Source organism: Nyctibius grandis, chromosome 2, assembly GCF_013368605.1.
Source record: "Nyctibius grandis isolate bNycGra1 chromosome 2, bNycGra1.pri, whole genome shotgun sequence".
In the NCBI taxonomy this organism is placed as follows: Eukaryota; Metazoa; Chordata; class Aves; order Nyctibiiformes; family Nyctibiidae; genus Nyctibius; species Nyctibius grandis.
This window is the reverse complement of record NC_090659.1, coordinates 17,801,169-17,826,830: the sequence shown is the minus strand read 5'-3', so window position 1 is coordinate 17,826,830 and position 25,662 is coordinate 17,801,169.

Below are 25,662 nucleotides of genomic sequence, written 5' to 3'. Positions count from 1 at the left end.
AGTTAATTTTCTTTCTCATCTGTGGATTTTAAGAGCCTTGAGACAGCCGCCTGGTCTGGCTAATGTGAAACCAAGTCTGTCACATAGCTGGAAGGCAAAAATGGGTTCCCTTAACTTTGGAATAATAGTCTTGTCTTGTTTTTCTGTTATGTTACTTTCTGCTTAAGTTTCAAGTCAATATTTACTGCTGGACTATGTTGTCCATTAAGTCCTGATAGGGGGAGGACTGCCGCTCGGAGCCTGCTGACAAGATCCGCAGCTCAGGAACATTCTATTGGCATCAGAGATACTCGAGCTTTGCCAAAACAAAATGCAAGAAGGAGACTCTATCAGAGATAGGTCACACACTGTGTTTTGGATTTGATTCCTTCCATCTGTTTGCCATAACTATACATTCCTGGTCCAGGAAAAAGCTTTTCTGGAGCATGTCATTTTTTTCTACTCTTCTAGTCAAATACTTAGAGTCACCCTGCAATCTTGGTGCTGTTCATCGGTCAGTGCAGCAGCAGTTGTTAAGGCTAAGTGATGAGGTCGCTACTGCAGAAAGGGTGGTAACATGTTCCAAAACAAATCAAAGAAGTTAAGACTTATAAAATGTTCACAAACAGCTGCCTGTGTTGAGACTTGCGGATGTTGAGTTTTGAGGTGCTATTTTTTTGCCTTTCTGTATTTGATTTTTTTTTTTAAGGTGTTCTCTTTCTTTAGCTGAAAGGTCTTAATTTTAGGGAAAGGAATATTGCATAACATCTTCATCCTTCAATGTCAATGGCCTATTTGGTCCGTAGTTGGGACCTTTTTTCCTTTTCCCCAAGCAAGTAGTATTATTTCGTCTTTTGGTCTTTCATGTGAAATTACTGACATCACCAATTTTTTTCAGGTGTCCTTATGTGCTATTCTTGCAAGAGCAGTGAAAAGATCAAAATACTGACCATGCAGAGGTCAGATCTACAGAACATAATATGGATGTGGCTGCGCTGGATCCAAGATTTATATAACCGAAGATAAAGAAAATCATCCACGTGATAAGAATTGGAGAGGAGTTTGAAGGAATAAATTAGATCCTTGTCTGCAATGAATGCTCAGCTAGATAAAAATTATTTCTCATCTGTTTCACCATGACATAAATTGAAATAGCTCAATAAAATTCAAACAGTTCGATAAAAACTGTCAAGGAATAATATGTGGAAGCCTATTTTTGTGCTACAAGATACCTTCTTATTAGCACTGCTTGAGAGCATGTGACAGTGGAATGATACTAATGAGGAAAAAGCCTAGCAACAACATAGGAAATTACATGGGCTGATCCTGATCTCATCTGTGTAATTTTATGCTAATTTCAGATGTAGGTCTCCTCCAGGAAGTGAAGGTCTGTGTGTGATCTAGGTCCCATACCCTACCTGAAGATTCAAAATGGTCTGAAGGGCAGGGATCACTCCTTAAACTCTAGAACAACCTGCTTCCTCAAAACATCACCTATGACACACTTAGTCATAGGCACTGTTTATTTTGGTTTTATTTTAAGGCATAGTAATTACTTGGCTTCCTTTTATAAGACACCTGCATACATTGTGCTGCCTTACTGATCCAAGGCTGGGCTCACTAATGTGGCTGTTCTTGCCTGTTTATATTTCCGTTTCCCTGGCCATGTGTATAAGTTAATTTTTGTTCTCTATTGATTGTTTTTCCATGTTTTTCCACTAGTTTCTCTGCTTTTACTTTTCCAGAGCTGAATACCCAAAGTTTATACAGTCTAGAAGAATAGAATTCTAAGTTAGAACTTACTTTATGATGGTTTGCTGTCTTATGTTTTTTTTTCTCTCCACATTTGGCAATGCCTCAAAGTTTGTGTGCCAAACACTGTATAAATAGGAGTAGTCATGATGGTGCCCAAAGCAGATTACAGTTTAATTAAAGACAGGAAAACAAGAACTAATTGTACAACAATAGGAAAGACACTGAGGGCAATAGTAAAAATGTCTTATATTTAAATAGGCTCAGTATGCACAGTTTGTGCACAGGTCCAGATCAGAAGTCCAATGGCTTTGACACATGCTTTCCATGAAATCAAGTGGCTCCTCAACATTTTCTCTGTCTTCCCTTCTCCCCTTTGCCACTCATGGAGAAGCTTTCCTGCTGTTCACCTGCACAATGCTCTGTTCCTCCTTCTGCACTCTCTAACTGCTCTACCACCTAGAAATGTTAGGGTTCACATGGCACTGCTATCCAGATAGCATATATGCAGATTAGACTATGTAGAGAAACAATACTAGCTGCAGTCAGCAGGGAATTTCTTGACGTATTACCCCTCCTCAAGTTTTTTCGAGCAAAGAGTATTCTCAGCTCATATATTCCCTGGTACTCAGCTCAAGCTGCCTGCACTGAGAGGTGCCTTTGTCTACGGATGGGAGAAGGGAAGCCTGAGGGCCCCATTATCCATCTTTCCCTTTAAGCTTCAGGGTGGCACTGGGCTATGATTCAAATTCTCTCCGTACCTGAATTCACCAATGATTTCTGCTCTGTAGGGTTCTGATGCTGGTGCAAAGCTGTGCCACCCACCAGCTTGATCACCAAGTCAGCTGCTTCCACTTCCAGACACGTGCCTAAGGCTGGTGTCCCAGCCCCAGAGGGCAGCTTGGAACGTGGGGCTTTGTGCTTGCTGCAGCAAAGAGGAAACACTGCACACACTGAGCAGGCTGAGAGTCTAGCCCTGTCTCGGTATTTATTCTGTGTGCAGCAACAGCACAACTTATTTCAAAGAACCCATCTGTTTTATGTGGATGGTCTTACTGTGAGTGTCTGGTAACATTTCATGTAATGATTGTCTCATGAGAGAGGCAATTGCTGTTATTCATCCTTTACAGATGAGTAGGTAGAAACTAGTACTGAAGATGTCCTAGCATGGCATCTCTGCAGCGCACATGGCCATATTGTAACGGTTTATCAGTCTTCTGACAAATTAACTTATTAAGACTTCCCAGCCTGACTCATCTGATGATGTCCTACTACCTATCTTAATCTGGCCAGATAGACGTATAAACAGAAGGTGTCAGTATTTCAGCAAGATATTAGTGCCTGCATGAGGAGTACTGGGGAGTAGAGGAAGAAAGACAGAGGCAATACTCTTTGGAGGAGGAAAATAATTGGAAAGGCTATGTGAGACACTGTCCATGTTGTCGGTGGTGCAAATCCCTAAAACAGTGCTTAACTCGGTACTCACATGGCTCTTCATAAAGGTCCATTTCACAACAGCCTTCCAGGCAAGGAAGTCCCCTCTCATCCATAAAAGATGCTCCAGATGAGGGTCGTTGGAGAGCTCCCTTCATCTGAGCGAGTACATTAGCCTGTGCTGTACTGGCTTCTGCTGCCAGCCCTGGGACAAGAGCAATAGAGGCATCCAGGCTAGGATGCCTGCAGGGTGGTGAGCTGGCTAATACAAGACCACTGGGCTGGGCTTTGCTTTGCCATTATCTCTTGAAAGACCACTGCACTGGAGCTAGGGAAGGGAAAGATTAAAATCATGACAACTAAGTATAAAAAATGTTCCCATTTAAAGAAGGGCCTTTATATCTCAGCAGCAGTTTTCCTTCCAAGGAAATCTATATTTGATCACTTCTCTGACCTCTTTTTTAAATTAGTTTCAGATATGTATTGTGTCTTTAGTAGTTCTTTGCCTGAGGTGGTGATGGTCTTTTTTTCCAAATTGCATTGAGACTGATTTCAAATGTGGTGTATTTTCCTTTGTCATAGGTGTACTTTCCCTCTAAATGCCCCTCCTTTCTTTCTTAACCAAAACAAGCTTATGTATTTTGATATATATAAGAAATAGTTCCCCTATGAAGAATAGGGGCCTGAGATATTTTGCAGATTGTAACAGAGAAAATAAAAAGCTGAAGGAAAATAATTTTTTACTACCGTCCTTAGAAGTGAGTTCATCCTCACTATTTTAAGAGCTAGACTAAATGCTATAGGCTTTGTTTCAGTAATAACTTCAAGATATTCACAGGTCCTTGCACAGATCCTTTTGCTTACAGTGGTAATCAAAATGTTTTTGTTTCTTTCCTCTGCTTAACGAACACGTTTGACAGTTCTAGTACATTGTTCCCCTTCCTCATACTCTGCAGCGTATGAGAATGTCCATCACTGAAGTCTTAGAGAATAACCTACTGAATTAAAAGGTTTCCTTAGTTCTCTGTGAAACCTAATTATTAAAATTTCTAGTTAAAAATCTTTAAAGTGTCTTTAATAAAATGCCTCAATAATGTCTTACTGATAGTAAAAAAGTGTGAGATTTTGAAACATGATTGGGTTGTTCTGTGCAAGCATCAAAGATGTCTATAGTGTCATTGTAAACTCTGGCAAAACAGGGGCAAGTTCTGACACTGCCAGAGCCATGGAAACATACAACTTTTTGGTCTGGTCCTACACAAACAGAATCTGTCTTATGTTCAGTGGAAACTTTGATCTTGCACTATGTAAAGGTGTTTGTACTTGTCATGAACTACATAAATATAATTAAAATTAAAGTAAAACTTATGAAGGTTGAAGTTGGTAATTTGTTTCTTTCTGTAAGAGAACCATCATGTCTTCTATTTCTTTTATAGCCAATATAGGAAATGAGTCACAACACTAATATAGCATGAGGCAAAAACCTAAGAAAGATTCTGGAAACAAGAAATACAAATGCACTTATTTTGTATTTGCGTCCTTTTGAAACAATGCCTTCAATCCTGCTTAGTACCTTGTTTAAAAACTTTAAATTGCTAACTAATTCCTCTCAGAATAACCTTTCCTAGCCAGTTTTAGGATTGTTCCATGTGAATCTGAATTTATATGCTTCTGTTTCAGCATGCTTGAAGTTCCAAAGAGAAGCAGAGAAGGAAAACTTTCATTACAGGACATTGTGTAGCAGGCAGACGAAGTTCAAGATATATGGAAAAATACTTCAAAAAAAAAAAAAAGAAAACAACTTTTCAACTGCAGTGTTTGTCAGTCTATATTTATGCAAGTGCTTTCTGTGCCTTCAATATTATTGGTAAAATTGATGAGGACTTTCAACCTCACCATTTTCCAGGTAGAGTGTGACTTTGCAGAAATAACTGCTGCAAGGAAAGGAATAGGCCTTGTTTCCCTTTATGGTGACACATAATTTTTTATTATGGTTAATATAGGTGTGTATTTTCAAGTGAGACCAAGGTAAGCAGTAGCAATGTATATTTTCTACATGGTTCAGACATTGCAGTGTCAGTTCTTATAATCATAGCTGTGGTGAAGGACGACAACACTGGCATAGAGAAGAGTAAATGCAGGTTACTGCAGTCAGATCAGCACTTTAAGTCCATTTTGTCACAAGATTCAAAGCACCGTATTTTCTTACATGCTTTCACTCTAATGCAGCTCAAAAAGACTTATGAGTTTACTTACTTTGCCATTACATTGCTCCCAATTTGCAACAGACTGCACTGAAAACATGCCTTTGGGTATCCTTGAAGTGGTTTCCTGGACAGCCATGCTCTTTCACTCTGCCCTCCATTTCACCATAGAGGAGTTGCTTAAACACATGCGTTACAACACAGAGAACTTTTAAAATAGGATGTAAGATACCTTTAGTATTAACGGTCTTTAAGAGATCCTGCCTGTCAGTTTTCCTAGGCATAAGAAAGGGATTTTTGCTTGTAATTGGACATGTGGCTGGAGGTTTTTTTAGTATTGGTAAGGCTAGATTTTTATACAGAATCATTAGTTCATGAAAGCAATTTAGGTAGCGCGAAATAGTACCAAACTGGATCATTAGAGGAAATCATTGTCTGACAGAAAATCCTGAACAGAACGGTAAAAAATGTACTGATTTCCAAGACTGCTAAACATCATGCCAGTGTTGTTCATTAATTCTTGCATAACTGAAGCGATTTCTATCATCAAGACAAAAAAAAAAATATTATTTGACACATACCAGTTTCTCCAGAATGGATCTTTCAAGCCTCAGTCTTATTTTTGACACCTGACATGTTTATTGCCTCAAATTTAAGATCCTAAAGAAAATAATTAAGTGTAAAAATCCCAAGCACAAAATATTACATGATATTAAGGCATCTGCAATTTTCTTATTTAGCCTAAGTAAAACACTGCATTATATAGATACATTGAAAGTTTCCATGTCAAAAAGATTGCATGAATGTTGCACTGGCTTCTTGAATCTTGAAAGCTGCCTTCTTACAAGGTATTTCATTACCCAAGTAATTCCAGTGACCAAAGACACTGATACAAATGAAACTTCTAAGGTGATTATGTTGACATATGCAGAACAAACTGTGACATAATCCCAAATACATGAGAAAGTACATCTCTGTTGCAGAAAAACTTGCAGTAAAATATATCCAAAGACAGCCAAATTCTGTTCTCTGTGATGCAGCTACTCTGTTAAGGTCAGTTGATTTCCAACAGTGTACATTTGGAATAATTGTAAGAAGATTTTCATCATTAGAATGAATTTTGCTTTGTATTGAGAACTATAGTTTTGTTTGAGTACTTTGGCATTTTTATGGACCTCAGTTGTTTTTTTTCCTTATTAAATTTTATAGCACTGTTCCATAGGAGCACATCATTATACTGTTGAAAAATTGAACCATTCAAAAACCTGAAGTAAAGCTAACATATACAATAGCCTACTGCCACCTAAACCTTCCTCCACACTACTGCAATTTTTTTTGTACTGTAGCTATTTTAGCCCAAGAGCTGATTTATTTTTGAAAGCTATACTGAAAATGTTATTTATATTTGCATTAACAAATACGTTTTCTTGAAGTAGTGGTGCATGGTATTTGATGACATTTTGAAGTATTGAAGTGCTAAATTATTTTGGTTTTTCATCAGGAAGGAAAAAAAAGACATCTATGTATGAAAAACGAACTGCTTAATCTGTGCTTGCCTTGACTAGAGATTAGGCTCTTATTTATCTATTCTTCTATTCTCTTCTTTATTTCTGCCTTTCTTTGCAACTGCAGGAACACCGGTGCACATAGCTGACATCTGGATTAAAGAAAAGATTTGCAGGCCAATATAATGTCTCATAAACCTTGACTCCCACTACTAATATGATTAATATCTTCATTTTTGTAAAACTAAAAAATAAGGCTCACTCACAGAACACAGATTGCATTTCCTGAAAGGACATATACGTATAAAAAAGGAAAAACAAGAGTGTATACGGAGAATCTATTAAAGAACAAAGATGTCAATGAAATGTTTACAGTAAATAAATGAACATGGAAACCACATAAATCTCATTCTTCTTGAGTCTGAAATAAAATACACGTCTATGAAAATATTCAAGAAAGAGAATCTGAGCAAAAATTCTCAGAAAATCTGAGAATCTCAGAAAACATACTGATTTCAGTTTCCTGTTTCTTTATTTCTACTTTTGATTGCAGTGAACTCAAGCACACTTTCTGCTCACTGTTTGATATTTGGGGTTCCTGTCAGCTGTCAACCTGCTGCTGTCAAAGGGACTGCAACTACTGAAACAGACCTGAATCATTTGCTATGGAAAATGACATCTGAAGCACATGTCAGGACTGAAATAGTGCAAAAGTCTTACCTACTTTTTTTTTAATCTATTTTAAATAACTTTAGAAAAGAGAAGAGGGTAGCAAAATGTAGTGTGATGTGCTTAAATAACGTCTCATTTGGGTAATGAGGGTGGAAGTAGAGATAGAAAAAAGAGAAGTCTGGATAAATAATTAGTCTCAATTGTTTCTGGTGTTGAAAAGATGGATGAAGAGAGAGGACAATCCAAGTGACAATATTTGTTTAAAGCAGTCAAAAAGTCGAGCAATTACCAAGTGTTGTAAACAATTAAACCAAAGTATGCTCATCCTTTCTGACTGATGTGAATTTTTCCATCTGGAGAGTGGAGAAAAAGCAAATCCCTGGATTAGGGCAGACAGTTTTCTTATCATACATTTTCACAGCTTTTTCAGAAGAAAAAAGAGAGCAGAGCAAATACTTCACTTTTTGCAAGTCTGAAAGTTTTTGAAATAGGAATCACTTCACTTCATAATACACTTGTGCAACTCTTAGCTTGACAGAACAAGTGATAACTATACAGACATGCAAATCAGAAATAAAAATAATAATTCCTGTTTCACAGAATCACAGAATCACAGAATCAACGAGGTTGGAAGAGACCTCTGGGATCATCGAGCTCAACCTTTGACCTAACACCACTGTGTCAACTAGATCATGGCACTAAGTGACACATCTAGTCTTCTCAAACACCTCCAGGGTTGGTGACTCCACCGCTTCCCTGGGTAGCCCATTCCAATGCCTAATAACCCTTTCTGTGAAGAAATTTTTCTTAATGTCTAACCCGAACCTCCCCGGGTGCAGCTTGAGGCTATGTCTTCTAGTCCTGTTGCTAGTTGCCTGGGAGAAGAGGCCAGCCTCCAGCTCGCTACAACCTCCTTTCATGTAGTTGTAGAGAACAAGGAGGTCTCCCCTGAGCCTTCTTTTCTCCAGGCTAAACAATCCCAGTTCCCTCAGCTGCTCCTCATAAGACATACCCTCTAGACCTTTCACCAGATTTGTTGCCCTCCTCTGGACTTGCTCCAGCACCTCAATGTCTTTCTTGAAGTGAGGGGCCCAGAACTGGACACAGTACTCGAGGTGTGGCCTCACCAGTGCCAAGTACAGGGGGACGATCGCTTCCCCAGTCCTGCTGGCCACTCTATTCCTGATACACGCCAGGATGCTGTTGGCCTTCTTGGCCACCTGGGCACACTGCTGGCTCATGTTCAGCCGGCTGTCCACCAATACCCCCAGGTCCTTTTCCACCAGGCCGCTTTCCAACCACTCTTCCCCCAGCCTGTAACGCTGTATGGGGTTGTTGTGGCCAAAATGTTGGACCCGGCATTTGGCCTTGTTGAACTTCATGCCATTGGTCTCAGCCCATCTATATCTAACATGTCCAGATCCCTCTACAGAGCCTTCCTACCCTCAGGCAGATCAACACTCCCACCCAACTTAGTGTCGTCTGTGAATTTACTGAGGGTGCACTCGATACCCTCATCCAGATCATCAATAAAGATATTAAACAGGTCTGGGCCTAGTACTGAGCCTTGGGGGACACCACTACCGACCAGATGCCAACTGGATTTAGTACTGTTCACCACCACTCTCTGGGCCCGGTCATCCAGCCGATTCTTAACCCAGCAAAGAGTGCACCTGTCCAAGCAGTGGGCTGCCAGCTTTTCCAGGAGAATGCTGTGGGAGACAGTATCAAAGGCTTTGCTGAAGTCCAAGTATACTACATCCACAGCCTTTCCCTCATATATAGAGATCAGGTTGCTCAGGCAGGACCTGCCTTTCCTAAACCCATGCTGACTGGGCCTGATTCCCTGATTGTCCTGTATGTGCTCTGCATTTGCACTGAAGATGATGTGTTCCATGACCTTCCCCAGCACCAAAGCCAGGCTGACAGGCCTGTAGTTCCCAGGATCCTCCTTCTGGCCCTTCTTGTGGATGGGCGTCACATTGGCCAGCCTCCAGTCATCCGGGACCTCCCCGGTTAGCCAGGACTGATAACAAATAATGGAGAGTGGTTTAGCAAGCTCTTCCACCAGATCCCTCAGCACCCTTGGGTGGATACCGTCTGGTCCCATAGACTTGTAAGCGTCCAAGCAGCACAACAAGTCGCTAACTACTTCCTCCTCAATTACAGGGGGTCTATTCTGCTCCACTGCCTTCGCAAGTACCTGTCTCAGATTTTGTTATTGATTTAGAATTAATAGATTACATTTGATTTAATGAACTTAGTAATAACCTAGATTCTGTTTCAAGATTTAATTCAATTTATTTAATACATCCAAAATATAGTTTGTCTTGCCTAGAATTTTTAGAAGCTCAATACTTCATTTGATAGGGTGGATTATTAGTCAATTCAAACCTTAAATCACAGTTTACTCAAAGACATAACGTTCATGACTGAATACAAGATTACAGAATCATGGCCTCTACATAGTATAGAAAAAAAAAAAAAGAAAACAAATAAGATTCTATTACTGAGGCACTAGTAGGAAGACTACCTCTTGCTCAGCTCTACTGTGGTGTGCTCATACGGATTACAGAATAAAACCTTTGTTACCAGATTTGCATTTTTCTTTTAAGTTAGTGCTGCCTCCTGGTTAGTTTGGTTTCAGCTCAATGATACATATGCTTTTTATCTGCAAAATAAATTTAACAAAATTTGCAGGTAAGAGAGAATACTTCATTCGTTTGTTAACATCTGCTGTCATGAAAAATCTTTTCTTAGGAAGTAGTAGTTAGAGGTGCTCAACATTTTTCTGAAAACCTCTTTTTCCTTTTGTGTAACTGTAGGTGCTTTTAGCACATTTAATATCAGTTTGAGAATGCCTGCTTATAAAAGTATATGTATTATATAGAACTACTTGTTTAGAAATGTTATTTTATAATATCTAGAAATAAAAGAAGATTTGGTGGCTGATATAAAATCCATTAAAGCCAAGGAACAATTTCTGATTAGCCTCTGATTAGATTTTGGATTAAAATCTTAAGAACTAGAAAAAAAGCGTTAAAATAAATGTTTAGGAAGTTCTTCAAGGATCTAAAAAATTTAAAGTTGTGTTGTCAAAAATAAGAAAATGCAAACATATATAAAGGATAATGTTTTTTTCTATAATTTGTATGGTTAGATGAATGTTTGGGGTTTTATTAGTCAGTTTTGTTATTTTTTAAAATCTTTCTTGGAAAATAAAGATTTATTTTATATTTTTCACTGGTATTGGATTATGCAAATCATATAAAAGTAAAAAATGAGACAAATTGACAGAAATATAGCCCAAGAGAGTATGTCACAGTCAAAAGCAAAAGCAGTATAAATCTTACTTCTTAGAAAAATTCATCTGTTCACAGAAATTTAGTAAAAACTTTTTCAGCCTTTTCTGCTTATGTTACAGTCTGATGCCTTCCATTCTTCTCAAAGTAGGCGGTAGACCATTTCATTGTAGTAAACTGGACAACTGTGGAGAAAAACTGTTCATCAATGTAAAGAAAGGACTTACCATCTTTTAAAAAATAAATATTAAAAATCAAAACTGTTTATAATCTTATCTATTTGTTTTCCAGAGCAAAGAATAGTGGGGAACTCAATAAAATGCATGCCGACTGGCCTTAAAAGAATCTCATATGGAGAAATTACTTTCTCTGTTCTCTTGGCTTTCTCTCTCTAAAAGTAACCAACTGCCCTCTAAACCGCTTTTTCATTATCTTCTCTTACTACCAAGGTTTGTTACAGAGATAAGGCAGAGGTCTAGACACCAAAAAATCTGACTTTTGTTCCCAGTTCAACCACAGCCTTTCATATGACCTTGGACAACTCATTTATCTCAACTTCAAAGGCATTAGGGATGATAAAATTAATCACGCTCAGATGTTATAATGGAAGGGTTACTCTATCCTACTAACTACATTTAGTAGCATACTATTTTTTGGGGAAAAAAACAGACTAGAAGTGTGTTGACATAAACAAAAATTTTAGTTATTTCCTAGTTTGTCCTGCCTCTGCCATCTATAGAGTTGCCACCCAAAGCACAGGAGCTAAATGGATTTATAAGATCTTTTCAATTAAAGATATTACTAGATTTCAGTGATCTAGGAGAATGACCTCTTCCTAGAAATTCTGATTGCAAAGGCTGTTACATATTATAAAAAACAGAAGTCACATTTTTCATAAGAATGTGCCTGTATTTCAGCTATTTGTTCCATGTGTGCTTTACCTAGCTATGTCACTGCACAAGCTTCAGCTAGTACTCTCAGAATTAAATGCTGTTCTCAGAATATCACCTTGATTTTTCATTGGCAGTTTTCCTCAGACATATAGCAGAGAAAGTGCACCTTTATCTCAACTGTGCTTCGATCTTATGAAAGAAAAACATTATTATGTAAGACATCTGTGTGGATCTTTCTGTGTTATACAGCCTTTTAGTGGAAAAATAACAACATAAAGGTATTTTCAAAGCAACTGGAAGAAAAATTCTATTAAACCCATATCTGTTATGAAAAAAGAACAGATTCCAGGGTAATTTTTGGCTATGCTGAGTAATGATGCTAACAGAAAAAAAAAGGAACAAGAGCCTAGCAGGGTACTAAAATCCACAATGAAGTCACTTTGCATGAGCTGAACTGTGGTAACCGGGTGTGTATGAATATATCTCATGCCAGTGCAGAGTACTGTAGCATAGATTAACATCCTTTCCATGCCCAGTTAAGCAAAATCCAGTTGTATCTGCTACTGGCTAAGGCTAGTCACACAGCTATTAAAGGCAACTGTGACACATAAAAACTTGCCCAGAGAGTTTCTTCCTAGACTCTGCCCTCCTTCTACTATGGTAAATCTGGATTAATCCCTCTGAGGTCAAGTGAACTTTACTGGAGTTTCCTTCCAGCTAGTGTAACTTTTTTAGCTGAGAGGAAAATGAATCCTTTTCTTTTTTTTTCCTGTTGAGTACCATCTCTGACTTACCTAAATTAAACAACTTTCTAAAAGAGACATTTAATTCAACACTCTCGGCATTAAGGGCTGCCGAATTTCTGTGGTCTGCATTTTGCAAGAAGGGCTTGCTAAACCAAGGACCCCATGACCTCAAAATCTCTAAAGCTATATTTATGAAATCTGCAGCTTTTTATGGTTTATTGTGAATAGAATGGGAGGCAGAAATGTGTTTTGTGGTATGCCACAAGTGAAGTGTCATGGAGGGAGAAGGGAGCAGAAATTGAGCCTGTAATTACAGTTCTTTGGGATTTGTTCTGAAATGTATGAACAGAGCCTTTTGAGTGCTCTTAACCTGACTTCAAATACTTTGTAAAAAGCCTAGTGGTCCATTAGCATGGATGTTTGTTCACTGACTCTGATTATCAAGATATCCTTTGTGAGTGCAAACCCACCACCCATCTTTATGCTATACTCAATTGAAGAACTGGACATTAACAGAGGTGGGATACACTTTTAATTTCCTTTTCTGGAGCCCTGGAACAAAAGGGAGCAGTAAGGAGAGAGCTGTCGTCATGGAGATCCCTGATGGCCACCTTTGGCAGTGCACTACACTTCACGCAATGTAGTGCCATCGCCACAAGACCAATTGCTTTCAGACAGAAGATGACACAGATATTCTTTTACTGATCAGCGTGAGAGGAATTTTAGAGGTCAGAGAGAAGAAGTCTGTGTGCCAACACTAACAGGGGTGTTTTATGCTCCCCTGCCTCTATATTGATTTTGCTGACTCAGGCCATCTCAGATTCTGTTGATCTTTTCCATTGAAAAGGGATGACTGACTTTTTAAGGCTCTGATGAAATTGTGCAAAAGTATACCAAAACCACTTGACTGATTAGATGGCTTATTGTCTGAGACTTTACATTTTGGTGAGGATGCCTGTCTCTCGGTCTCTGTCAAAAGAGAGATCAGTTGCTTCCTGACACTTGCTGCTCGTCTCTGCCTTGTCTGTCAAATGTGTTGCTAGCACAAAATTTTTTGCTCTTATGTAATTGAGGCTTCTTTTTTTCAAATCTGATATTCCAGGCATTTTCTGTGAACATAATTACAAAGCTCTGTGGTGAATGTTATAAGCAGTAGCAAGCTCCTAAAACTCACATTATGACAGATTGTACAATGTCATCTCTTGACAGCAATTTTGTTACTGAGTCCTAGACTTTTGATCTATGAAAAGACTTGCTATGGAAAAATTGTCTTAGAATCGTGGGTGTAAAATGATTTTGATAAATAAAAACTGGACTGATCAGAGGTGAAAAGTGTTATTTTAACTCTGCTGTGAGAGCTTTTGCACGCTGAATGTAACGGGGGTCCAAGCTGTTAAACATTGTATTTAAATTTATGAGTTTACAAAACAAAGTTATAAATGTTCAGCAAAGTTGTATGGCAATGTCAATTGTTAAAAACTTTACTATTTTGTCACATCCAAAAATTATACAGAAGCATTAAGAATCTCACTCAAAGTAAGTGTATCCAAGAGAAAGTGTCAGGAAAGCCCCTTCCACTTTAGAGAGGACTTAAAAAGGGATCCAATATAGTGTTTTGTTATGTTTAGCTCCTAGAAATAAAAATCAAAAGAAATTGCAAAAGGTATTTGTCTGAAGAGATGTCAGCATTAGGCAGTCACCAATATTACACCACCTTGATTAAGTTGCAGCTACACAGTTCTTTGAATCAGTGTTTTCTTTAAACTTTTTCCCTCATTGCTTAAAATACTTGTCTCTGAGATTCATCTAATGCTTGCATGCATGAAGAGTTTGCAATGTTTATTTTAATGCCTTATAGGACACAACATTTCTAAAAGTCTATTTGTGTTGCTCCTTCAGTGCTCCATGGGACCATCGTCCTGACTTCTCAAGCAATGAAATGCAGTCAAACAAAGATTCAAAGAAATGCAGTTACCTTTTCGTAGTATAGTAGGGATTGTGTTCACACTAGCATGACTATGAAATGGACCTGGTAACCCCATGGTTTGTGTGTTTATAGGCATCGACTTTAATGGTCCGTTGTGATAAGATATATTAAGATCTTACTGTTAGTGCTCCCACCTGCCTGCACAGTCATTTACAGTCAGCAGAGGGCTAAAAGTTAAAGGTCAGGCCTAGGAGAGTTAGAAAATGTGCCGTTCTGTTACGTAGACTCTGAACACAGGGAATGGGCTGCTCTGGGGACCAGAAGCCACTTCTGATTTTCTGCTGTTGTTGTTGTTCCTGGCCCGGGGTAAGTTTATGCACAGCCCAAAGCATTCAGAATGAAATATTCTCCTTTCTTCATGTAAAAATAAACGTGCACATGATCCACTAGAGAGTTTCTTAAGTTGCATATATTTCCCTGTGGTGTTTTACCTGGTGTGTTTACTAGAGAAAGAGACTTCTTTTGTTTGATCAGCCCTTTCCAGGCAGGCTGTTAAATCTAAGGGAAGGATTTACAGCAAACTGGTTACTTACCAATGTACTGAAGCGTCTGTTACTGCAAAACACATTTTAGCTTCTAGGTACTGCCACTGCCAAGCATGTGCTGCTACCTTTGGGGATCAGCTTGGCTGTTGGCTCTGGTAACTGGAGCATATCAGAAGTAAGGACCAAAAAAGACCACTGTCAGCAAGGCCAGTGACAGAATTACTGACAAGTGAATATTCACACTGCAGAGAAGCCAAGTGTCAATTTTATTTTTTGGTTCCCTGAATGAAGCTATGTCTCCAAATCCAGTCTGTTTGTTTAATCTGGAAGTCCAGAAGTAGCTTATATGTAAGCACGAAGAAGATCCCAGTTCCTCTTTCCCAACACCCTGATGCCAAGATGAAGAAGGTGGAGGTAAATTGAGGTTACTTTAAGCCACTTTTGCACACTGTCTTGTGGGATCAGTCTCAACAAACTCCCAGTGTAAATGTCACCAGAGTGGGACCTCCTGGGGCATATCTAGTGCTTTCTGTATTTCTCTGCCCCTCTTTCTCAGTAGGCTTTAATGGTTGAAAATGAGGGAACAGTATGATTTTCTCTGGTTATGCTGCTGATATACCCTTCCTGTGAGAGCTGGGGAAGGCTGCTGAGACATCCCTTTCCATTAGTTTTATCTTTCTCAGAGAGGCCAGGGAGCTGATTACATCCTTTTAAGGTCTCTTTAGTCTCGTGGGATGGCACGTAGAAGGCCTCTAATAACTGGGAACAGAGCTGAAGAGCAGGAAGCCACAAGAATAACTACTGAATGAATTTTTGTTTGTGCCTGCAAAGATACAGCCTCTGTTTCAGAGTATCCTTTGTGAACAAGGGACAGAAAGCGCTTGTTATGTGTTCTTTAATCATATTCAAATGTTTAGATTAGCACAAACACAGAACTGTGATACTGGTGATACGTTTACTCTTCTAAACTTAGGCACAAGCTGGTTCTTGCTTTTGTGTGAAGCAGCTAGGCATTTTTAGCACCAGGCTTCTGCTGGTTGTGAAATTCGAAGGGAAGCAGTCCCAGCCACTGCCTTACATAAACTCTACGCCTGGTACAATGGACTGCTGCCACTGCTGTGTTTGTAGTAGCGAGATTTCCTTTCTGACCTACTTTTCTGCTGTACGTATTGGGCCAGTCCCTCTAGAGCATTAGATCATTTTATATCATTCCTGTGCCACAAAGCTGCCCTCACACCACCTTGAGCAGCCAAGGAAGGAGCCTGTCAGCCTAGAGGGATCCACAAAAAACTTATAACTACTTAACAACTCTGTTGTCTTTTTTTCTCGCTGTAGCCAGCACAGCAGATGTACTTAGTGTGCTCTAAAACAGACAACAGCTCCTCAGGTGTATAGTCATTCTTTAGGCTGCTTCATATGGGGCGATGGTCTAGCACATGGGACTAAATAAGAGTGTGGTACTCACATATACATAGGTCTATCTGACCACATTTTGCCCATAATTACACTGGATAAATATGTGTGAAGGGAAATAATACTTGTGGAGACAGCTTGGACAGATATTGAAGGAATAAACTCAGAGATAATGAAACAAAATGAAATTTCATAAACTACATAATTGTAGAATATGAAATGTGTGGCATTTGATTATACGAAAGTATTTATAACAGCTAGATACAACTCTGTTAAAAACAAGATCTGTGTCTGTGAAGATTTTCTTGGGGGAAGAGAGGGTAAGACTGGGAAAGACACAGATGTAAATTTGTATCTGAGTCTAGGTAGGTATCTAGGGTGATGAAGGTCTGTGATCAAGCCTTGCCTTCCCGCTCTCAGAACTGTGAAGTCAGTGCCTCTTTCTGTCTCCATCTCAGAGCTGTTCCAGACAGCACAGATACCAGTATCTGAGTCTTAATGATATTTAATAAAAAACGTCAATTCTGTACCATAGAGAACATAATTTACTGCCTATAGCTTCTGCTCTGTAATATTCTTTTTTTTACAATCGTCATGTTAAATTACCATCATATTTACTAGATCCAAAAGTTCATGCTCTGTTGTGCTTAATTCCTTGCAGGATGGCAGATAGAGCCTATTAAACAAATATGCCACCATATTGTAAGGTAAGGTTAGATACAAGAGACGTTTAATTATTTCATAGGAGTCAGAGTCTAATTGGCATGCTGCACGTAGGTTGCTGGGATTGCTGGGAATGAGGACAATATGCCTTTACCAAGTTTTCTTCCTGCTTGCTCCCCTCCTCAGTGAAACGCATATTCCCCTGAATTACCCTGCAGACCCCTACCACAATACCCTCAGATATGTGTACACCCAGCCTGGTGAGAGCCCTGGCAGCCTCTTTATAGCTGAGACTTCTAGTTATCACGGTTGTAATTAGCATTGTAACTTGCGTGTTGCAAGTGACGCATGTGTTGCCCACTCTGCCTGGACCAAACACTAGTTGTCAGGGTCGGGAGGACTGTGCCATAGGTGCTCAGAGAGTAGGACGCTGATGGCGGTGCCTAGATGAGAAAACTAGTTTCACCAGACTTCTCTGCACAGAGGAGAGAGCAGAGAATGGGAACTTTCCCAGCAGAGCAACACAGGGACATGGTTTCCTTGCCGAGGGATTCCTGTTTGACCGAGAAGAAGAAAACAACAGCAGGCGAGAGGCTCTCAGCCAAAGGCAGACTTGATGGCAGCTGACCTTAAGCACATCCTGTGGTGATGAGAGAAGTAGGACAAGGAAAACGTGCAGGTGATCAATTGTGTTTTGCCTACATGTCCTCCACAAGTGCTATGTAACTTAAAGAGTGCCTGGGTTAAGAAAACCTCCTGTAACACTTGCCATATGTGCTTATGTATGTCCTGAGATGTTGACGAGTGCCCAAAAAGCTGGAACTTGGCAAAAAGATGAAGCATCTTTGGATGGCTGAGCAGGATTTTGCTGCCCAGAGTGATCTGTTATCCCATTTCTGAAAAATGCCCTCAAGAGTCTGTGCCTTAGGCACCAAAGAAAGAGACGATTTTGCAATGTACCCAGATTATGGAAGTTTAAAGAGTTCACGGACCCAATGTGGTACGACCTAAACATAAGGCCTCACAGCTAGATACTTACCAGGCTGCTATCTTGGCCATGGAAGCTACTTGGCTCAGCTGTTTTTTATCCTGGCACATTTATGCAAACCTGGGTCTGATTTAGACATTATGGTCAGACAGATTTGAGGCAGAAATAAAAGTTAAAGAGTTAAAGTCAGACACACAAGACATCCATGAAAAATTTAACAAGATATTTCATGTACCCGAAAGTTTGAAAATTTTGACATTTCTGACAAAATATTATTTTTCTTTCTGTGAGTCTATAGCTGATCAGAACCCCAAGGGATATTTTATTTTGCCTGTGTAACAGATTTTTTCACACATATATGAATGGTCCATACCTCAGAACATCATAACTTTCACACCCAGGACTGTCTTCAGATTTTCTGGTCATGATTTTGCCATTGTTAATTTGAAAAGCCAGATATATTCCACTGATGTTATCCTAAGTGTCAGAAGTGTCCCTGTAGCAGCTTCCTACACCTCCTTGGGAGCCCTGCTGAAAGTAAGCACAAAGACCCCCAAATCACTAGGTGCACATGCAGACATATGATGCTCCAAAGAACGTGTCCATTGCCTAACATAAATATACGGTGTGATTATATGGACCTTTTGCCAGTTGCAGGGTTAAGTCTGGCTTCTTGTGTCAGATCCTGCAGCATAGTTTACCATTCACCTACTTGTTTGTGGGGTGCAAACCAATTCACTGAAATTATCGGAACTGGAAAAATAAAAAGCAACCTGCTCTCTGTTCCCCGATATATTCCCCCCCCACCAAGTTAGGTGTGTATTCACATGCGGGTTTTTTCCTTCCCCTCAAATTTGAATCATTTCAGCAATCTGGATGTAACCATATGACATCAAATGTTAGGAGGGACTGTTAAAGTTCAGGAGGGCAGGAATGAGCAGATGCTGGAGGGGAGAGGAAAGGAAACTTCATAAATTTATTTTGCCAAGAGAATAACGTTCATGTGACAGTCTTTCCGTGATTTCTGTGAGTGTCTGCTAACAGAGGGTGCCCTGTTCAGCAAGGTCGAGGACAACCGTGATTGAAGATGACCAGAGCATTAACTTCTAAGCCCTGAAGTCTGTTTCCCCTCCAGCACCTGGTAGCACCAAACTTTCTGGTGCCAGAAATCAAAACCACAGGCTTACCTTGTGCTGTTTGTCAAGCAATCTACTGTCACTGTTCAAACCAGCAAAGAATGGTATTGTACGGAAGGAAGGACTAGCTGTGTGCCCCATGGAGAGGTGATGATTAGACTGGTTGTGTAATTGCTGGAATACAAAAGGCTATGAGAACTACTCAGGGGTACTGGATACTTTCTATTTCCCAGTTCCTTTCAAGTTTGCTTGTAAAGACAATATTGCCCAGCCACTTATAACCTGGATGCTTACTCAATCACAAATCCCATTAAAAGAAAAGGACTTGAGGGGGTAAAGTTGACAAGATTTCTCCGTAAATACTTGTGTTTTTGACAGCTGAATAGAGTTCACATTATTTGTTGGATTTGTCAAAGAATATGTATGAACTTGCATCTTGGATATTGAATGGCAATGTGGTGTGATGGTGTTATATAAAAATAACTCACTGTTATGTATTTAGACATATGGTGCCAGTCCTGTACCAGGTGTACTTGAAACAATTTAAATACTGTTCAGGACAAGCTTAGGTAACCTGAAGGAAGTTTCGTAATCGTATGTGTTTCCTCCTTTCCCCTTTATCCTGAGGTGAACCCTACTTTTGTCTCCTGTTCCATTTCAATTATTTCCCTGTTCTTCTGACTGTGAACCCATCCTGTATGGATTTCATGACCTCATGGAAGACTTCAGAATGGTCAGGGTCAATAAATGTCTCTGCAGGTCTTGTTGAATGTGTGGCTTTGTTGACAGGCTGTCAGTACCGGGGCTGCTTAGGCCTCCAGCAAAAGACCCTGTAGCAAGAGAACTGGGAGGGCACTCAAATGATCCTGAGGAGTAGGTTCCCACAAAGAAGAAATACGAAGCGTTTCCCTGTGTTACATGTTTCTTACCTCCATTCTTATTTGCTGATAACTTATTGATGTGGACTTTTAATCTATACCTAGGAAAACTGTCTTTGTAAATAAAATTGGTGGAGACTTCACAGTCCAATTCAGAAAGCAGTGGCATTATAGCCCTCTTAGCCATATACGTATTGTCATCCACCTGGACTTCTGTAAGGCCTTTGATACGGTCCCTCACAATGTTCTTGCTGCTAAAGTGGCAAGATATGGGTTTGACGGGTGGACTGTTAGACGGATAAGAAATTGGCTGGATGGCTGAGTTCAAAGAGTTACAGTCAACAGCTCAGTGTCCAAGTGGAAACCAGTAACAAGTCGTGTCCCTCAAGAGTCCATACTGGGACCAATACTATTTAATATCTTCATCAATGACATAGTGGGACTGAGTATACCCTCAGCAAGTTTGTGGATGACAGCAAGCTGAGTGATGCAGATGATGGTCTAGGTAATCCTGCTCTGGCAGGGGGATTGGACTAGATGATCTTTCGAGGTCCCTTCCAATCCCTAACATTCTGTGATACACTAGAGGGAAGGGTTGCCATCCAATGGGACTTTGGCAGGCTTGAGGAATGGGCCCATGTGAACCTCATGAAGTCCAACAAAGCCAAGTGCAAGGTCCTGCACCTGGATCAGGGCAACCCCAATATCAATACAGACTGGAGGGCGAATGGATTGAGAGCATCCCTGCAGAGAAGGACTTGAGAATACTGGTGGATGAAAAATTGAACATGAGCTGGCAATGTGTGCTTGCAGCCCAGAAGGGCAACCATATCCTGGGCTGCATCAAAAGCAGCGTGGCCAGCAGGTCAAAGGAGATGATTCTGCACCTCTACTCTGCTCTCATGAGACCCCTGGAGTCTCATGAATACCTGGAGTGCTGTGTTCAGCTATGGAGTCCCCAGTACAAGAAAGACATATGCCTGTGAGAGCAGGTCCAGAGGATGGACATGAAAATGGTCAGAGGGCTGAAACACCTCTCCTGTGAAGAAAGGTTGAGAGAGTTTGGGTTGTTCAGTCTAGAGAAGAAAAGGCTCATAGGAGATCTTATTGCGGCCTTTCAATATATAAAGGGGGCTTATAAGAAAGACAGAAAGAGACTTTTTACCAAGACTTGTAGTGACTGGATGAGAGGCAACATTTTTTAACTGAAAGAGAGTAGATTTACATCAAAAGAATAAATTTTTTACAGTGAGGGTAGTGAGACATTGGAACAAGTTGCCCAGAGAAGTTGCAAATGTCCCATTCCTAGAAGCGTTCAAAGTCAGGTTGGATGGGGCTTTGAGCATCCTGATCTAGTGAAAGATGTCCCTGTCCATGGCAGGGGAGTTGGACTAGATGATCTTTAAAGGTCCCTTCCAAGCCAAACCATTCTATGATTCTATGATATTGATGTTATCATTAGATTATCATGAAGTTTCAGATGGTTTAAGAGACTTCTCTCTCTTTCTGTTGTTTTGTTTTTTTTTCCCTGCACCTGTTAGGCCTTATTGCATGTCTATTTGCTTTGTGAAACGGAAAACAATAAATAATGCTTAACCGAAAACTCTAAGTACTTTTATCACTCATGAGGTAAGCAAAAATAAATAGCAAAAAAGCAATATTTTTTCAAAGACGAATGAAGAGAAAAAACACAGCAACGAACCAACCACAAGTTCCTGGTAATTGTTGTATTCAGCTTGTGTTATTAAGGGAAATCAAATACTTTTCTTACTGTCCCACACAGTCTAGCTCATAGGCTTACAAGGTGCGTCATAAGGCAAATAACAGTGATGTAGCCTTCAGTGAAGGCAGAACCTGAATGATTTTGTCTTAAAAGACTCCAGTTTACTTTTTTTTTACTGCATTTTTTACCTTTTATCATACAATTTTTTCATTCATCTGGCTGGTATTTTTGCCAGTTAACAGATTCTTATGAAGGTTGGAACTTTGGGCCACAAAGTGCAACAGAGATGGTGTTGTAGACTGTGCCATCAACCTCAGCCCATTTCATCTTTGCATGTATTTCTTTTTCTAGATATTGATCATTTGGATGGTAATGACTTTAAGAGAACCAATTTCTCTCCTTATTCATACACAGCTCCTGATGCGTTCTCAGTTGGAGAGCTAAAGACCAACCATAAGTTCAAGTACAGTATCAAGTATCAATAGTGCTAAGATTGTGCGTAGCTTGCTTGCATCCGAGAAGATATTGTGATAAACTTCAATGTTTCTGGGGAAAGCAGTGCATATCTCCGTTTATATATATTATTTTGAGTGTCATACTTACCCTGAGAAGCACGTATTTATCTCTAAATGTCTCCCCTTTACTTACAGATCTGAAAAGGAATTAAAAACTGATGTATTTTTTTGTCTGAATAGACATCACACAAATCAGTACTGCAGAGTGCTGTTTTTTAAGTTGGAAATGTCCGTGATGAAAGCCACTAACTCATGCTCTGGGCTAAAGTGAAATGTTTGCAGGAAATTTATGTCTTTTTGGTCTGAGTAAAAATTTCTTAAAATTGAGAAAAACTGTAATATGGTCTTATGAAAATAAACAAATAAGCAAATATCTTGCTGCAGTGCTACAGAAAAAAAAAGATCCTGAAGAAGCAAACAGAGGCTAGGACTCTAGAGCAAGAGGAAAACTGCAGAGCACTTCACCTTTGCTTGTTGAGTTGCTTTTTAGTGTTTTGGGGAGGTTTTTTGAGCATTGCATCCGAGCTTTTGTGAAATAATTACACTGATGATTCTGATTTCTAAGGTACAGTACATAAATCTGCAAAAGCTATTGGGTAAATTCTACTGAGTCTTTCACCTCAGATCAGCTGCCCTCAGATCATTAATCATGCATTATAAGCTTTAATAGACTAAGCGTTTTAAAGACATCTGCTGAGTCTCAAAGGATAGAGTGCAGACCTTGCGTTTCAGAGATTTCTATATCAGAGCAGTAATAACGTTGGGAGAAAAAAAGACCCGACAAAAAAGCTTTACCTCTCCCCCTCATTCCAGAGAGACCTGCCATGCTGCAAGAGAGAATGATCATGCAAGTTATTTATAATTGGAGACTGAGGAAGTTAAGCTCACCGTGTATTAACATGTCTTCTTAGATACAGTGATCATCACCATTGTTACTTGCTCAAGCAGCGAGTATGTAAAGAAAGATCTGTTTTGCATGAATTGAGTGTGTGAATAAAACACAGTTTTGTCCTGAACAACATGTCATGCATGCCTGAAAATCACTATAAATAACTGGCGTTTTGCTTATTTAGTTTGTCTGATTCAGTCATTCAAACACGTAGTTTGGTGAAAGCTGTTGTGGCATGTCTTGCACAAAAGAGAGAAAATCAGTTAGATTTTTCTCACATTAACATTTTAAGGAGGTACTATGCCAGACTTGGAAGCTAATTCTGAATTATGTTAGTGACTCATAGATATTGGTCTGTAAGGACACCTTTGCACTTGTTACCTGTCCACTTGTTCTTATTTTTTCCACCGGATACTTTACTGTGGTGTGGTAGCTTCTCAGATTGTACAAGGAAACACTTTCACAGTGGAAAGGGAGCACAGACGTGGAAAGGGAGCATGAGGGCATGCAGGCTCTTGGTTACGGCTACAGGTTTGTTTCCAGAGAGCAACAGGGAATGGCAGGCTACAGAGTCCCAGGATGCTTTTGCCCATGTCATGTTACGGATGAACCCTCCCTAACAGCAACAGTTCTTGAGCTAAATGCTTGTCCTCTGAGTCCTGTATTTACCCCTTAGCACAGAAGGTGCAGACAGGAGGTTCAGTACCTGATGTGTCCTGGTGCAAATATATTTTAGTTGTTTGAAAGTGCTTTACCTAAAATGTATGAAATCAGGATGAATTCTCTCTTCTCCCACACTTTCTGAGGAAGCACCTCAATTACCAGGCTATGTAGCATTATTGCAATGTGAGTTGTCTTTCCATGTTCTAAAAATAGCAAAGCAGCAGCTGAAAGCTGAGGGACCTTGCCATTAGGTTGAGGAGTAACTTTCCTACTGTCCAAGTGATATTTAAGAGGGTCATCAAGGGTGGAGTCAACCAGAGAGCCACCTTGGAAAACCCTCCAGCCTGGGGTAATGGACTAAGATACCCACCCACAAGGTGGAAGACCCAGCTGTAACTCTACTCTCTTCTGATTCTGGGCAGTGAGTGGTGGTATAAACTTTTCCCACGCTGATTGGAAAGTGGTGGGGCTCAGTACTGAGCTCCCTAAGTCCTTGGTTACTGGAGCAATCCCAGGCCTACGATGTGATTCTTTACTGCTGGAAAGCAGAGAAGAAGGGCTCTGCAGCATGGTGAGTTGGGTGCATGGGTGTGAGATGTCACTGGTGCCCTCAGGCAGAATAGGGGCTTGGACCTGGTACTCCCATGTGAGCTCTCTAGTATGTGGGCATGGGGGGAAATGTCAGCTGCAGGGCTGCTGCTCATTTCCTGTGTTTTTCTTACAATACTTGAACAAAAAGTCTCATGTTGAGTCAAATTTTTCATATGAGATGATTTTTCTTCCTGGCTTTTTGTATTGGTTAGGAAAAAAGGTAATAAAATAAATAATAAAAAAAAATTCACGTAATCCAGACTCATTTCCCCTTTCCTCCCCTCCCTGCATTTCTCAGTTTGGTATTGAAGACATTAATTACTCTTCCAGCCCTTTGAGGCCTGGATGAAAGCCAAGAAAATGAATGAAAAGGTAAACAGAGGCAAAGAAACGTAGAGATATACGATCAGGGACACAAAGCAGGTTCCTGGCAGAATGTGGAACTGAGTCCTCTTGCTTTCTGCAGAATCCAAGCTTTCCTTAAAAGGGAAACTGAAGGAAATAAGTCAACTCAAATAACATTAAATCATGCTGTATGAAAATATATCCCCCTCATTTCTAAGCCGTGAGATGACACAGAGGTTTTAAACCTAATTTTACTGACGAGTACCTGTGATGTGTGAGGAGGTTCTCTGGGATCTGAAGAGTGTTCCCTGCTTGGTGTGACAGTTTTTCTAACAGCTTTCTCACTGTGTCTGCTCTCAGCTGTTCTGTTTCTTTTTTTTTTTTAAAGGAAACTTGAGTCATTGCCACTTTTTATCCTCTCCTCACTGTTTTAATGGGATCTTCCTTCTCTTCCTGCTTTTTTGCCTCTTTCCATTTTATGAGAATTTTATTCTCCTCTTCATATAGTTCCATCACGTTCTCACCTTCTCCCTCACAAGTAAAGAAAATGAAAGCCTTATGCTATAGCATTCTGAAATGACACTTCTGTTTCAAATTGCTCCTGGGGAAAGAGGAAAACAGCTTCCCCCCCCCTCCCCTACATGGTTTACTGTACTGCTCTTGAGTTCAGAGTTCTGATATCATGCAGGGTACCCTAGAAAAATATTCCTTTCAAATTCTTTGCTAAATGTTTAATAAACAGCAAATGTGTTTCCTAATGGACTTCATGCAACAGCATCTTCCACAGGAGGAGACCTGGGAAAGGTGGTAGAGCTCAGGCTGAATGACAGATAGGTAAGAGGGAATTTAATTTGTTCTTAGAGAAATGATTAAGAAAGGCATCTGTAAGATGGAAAGAA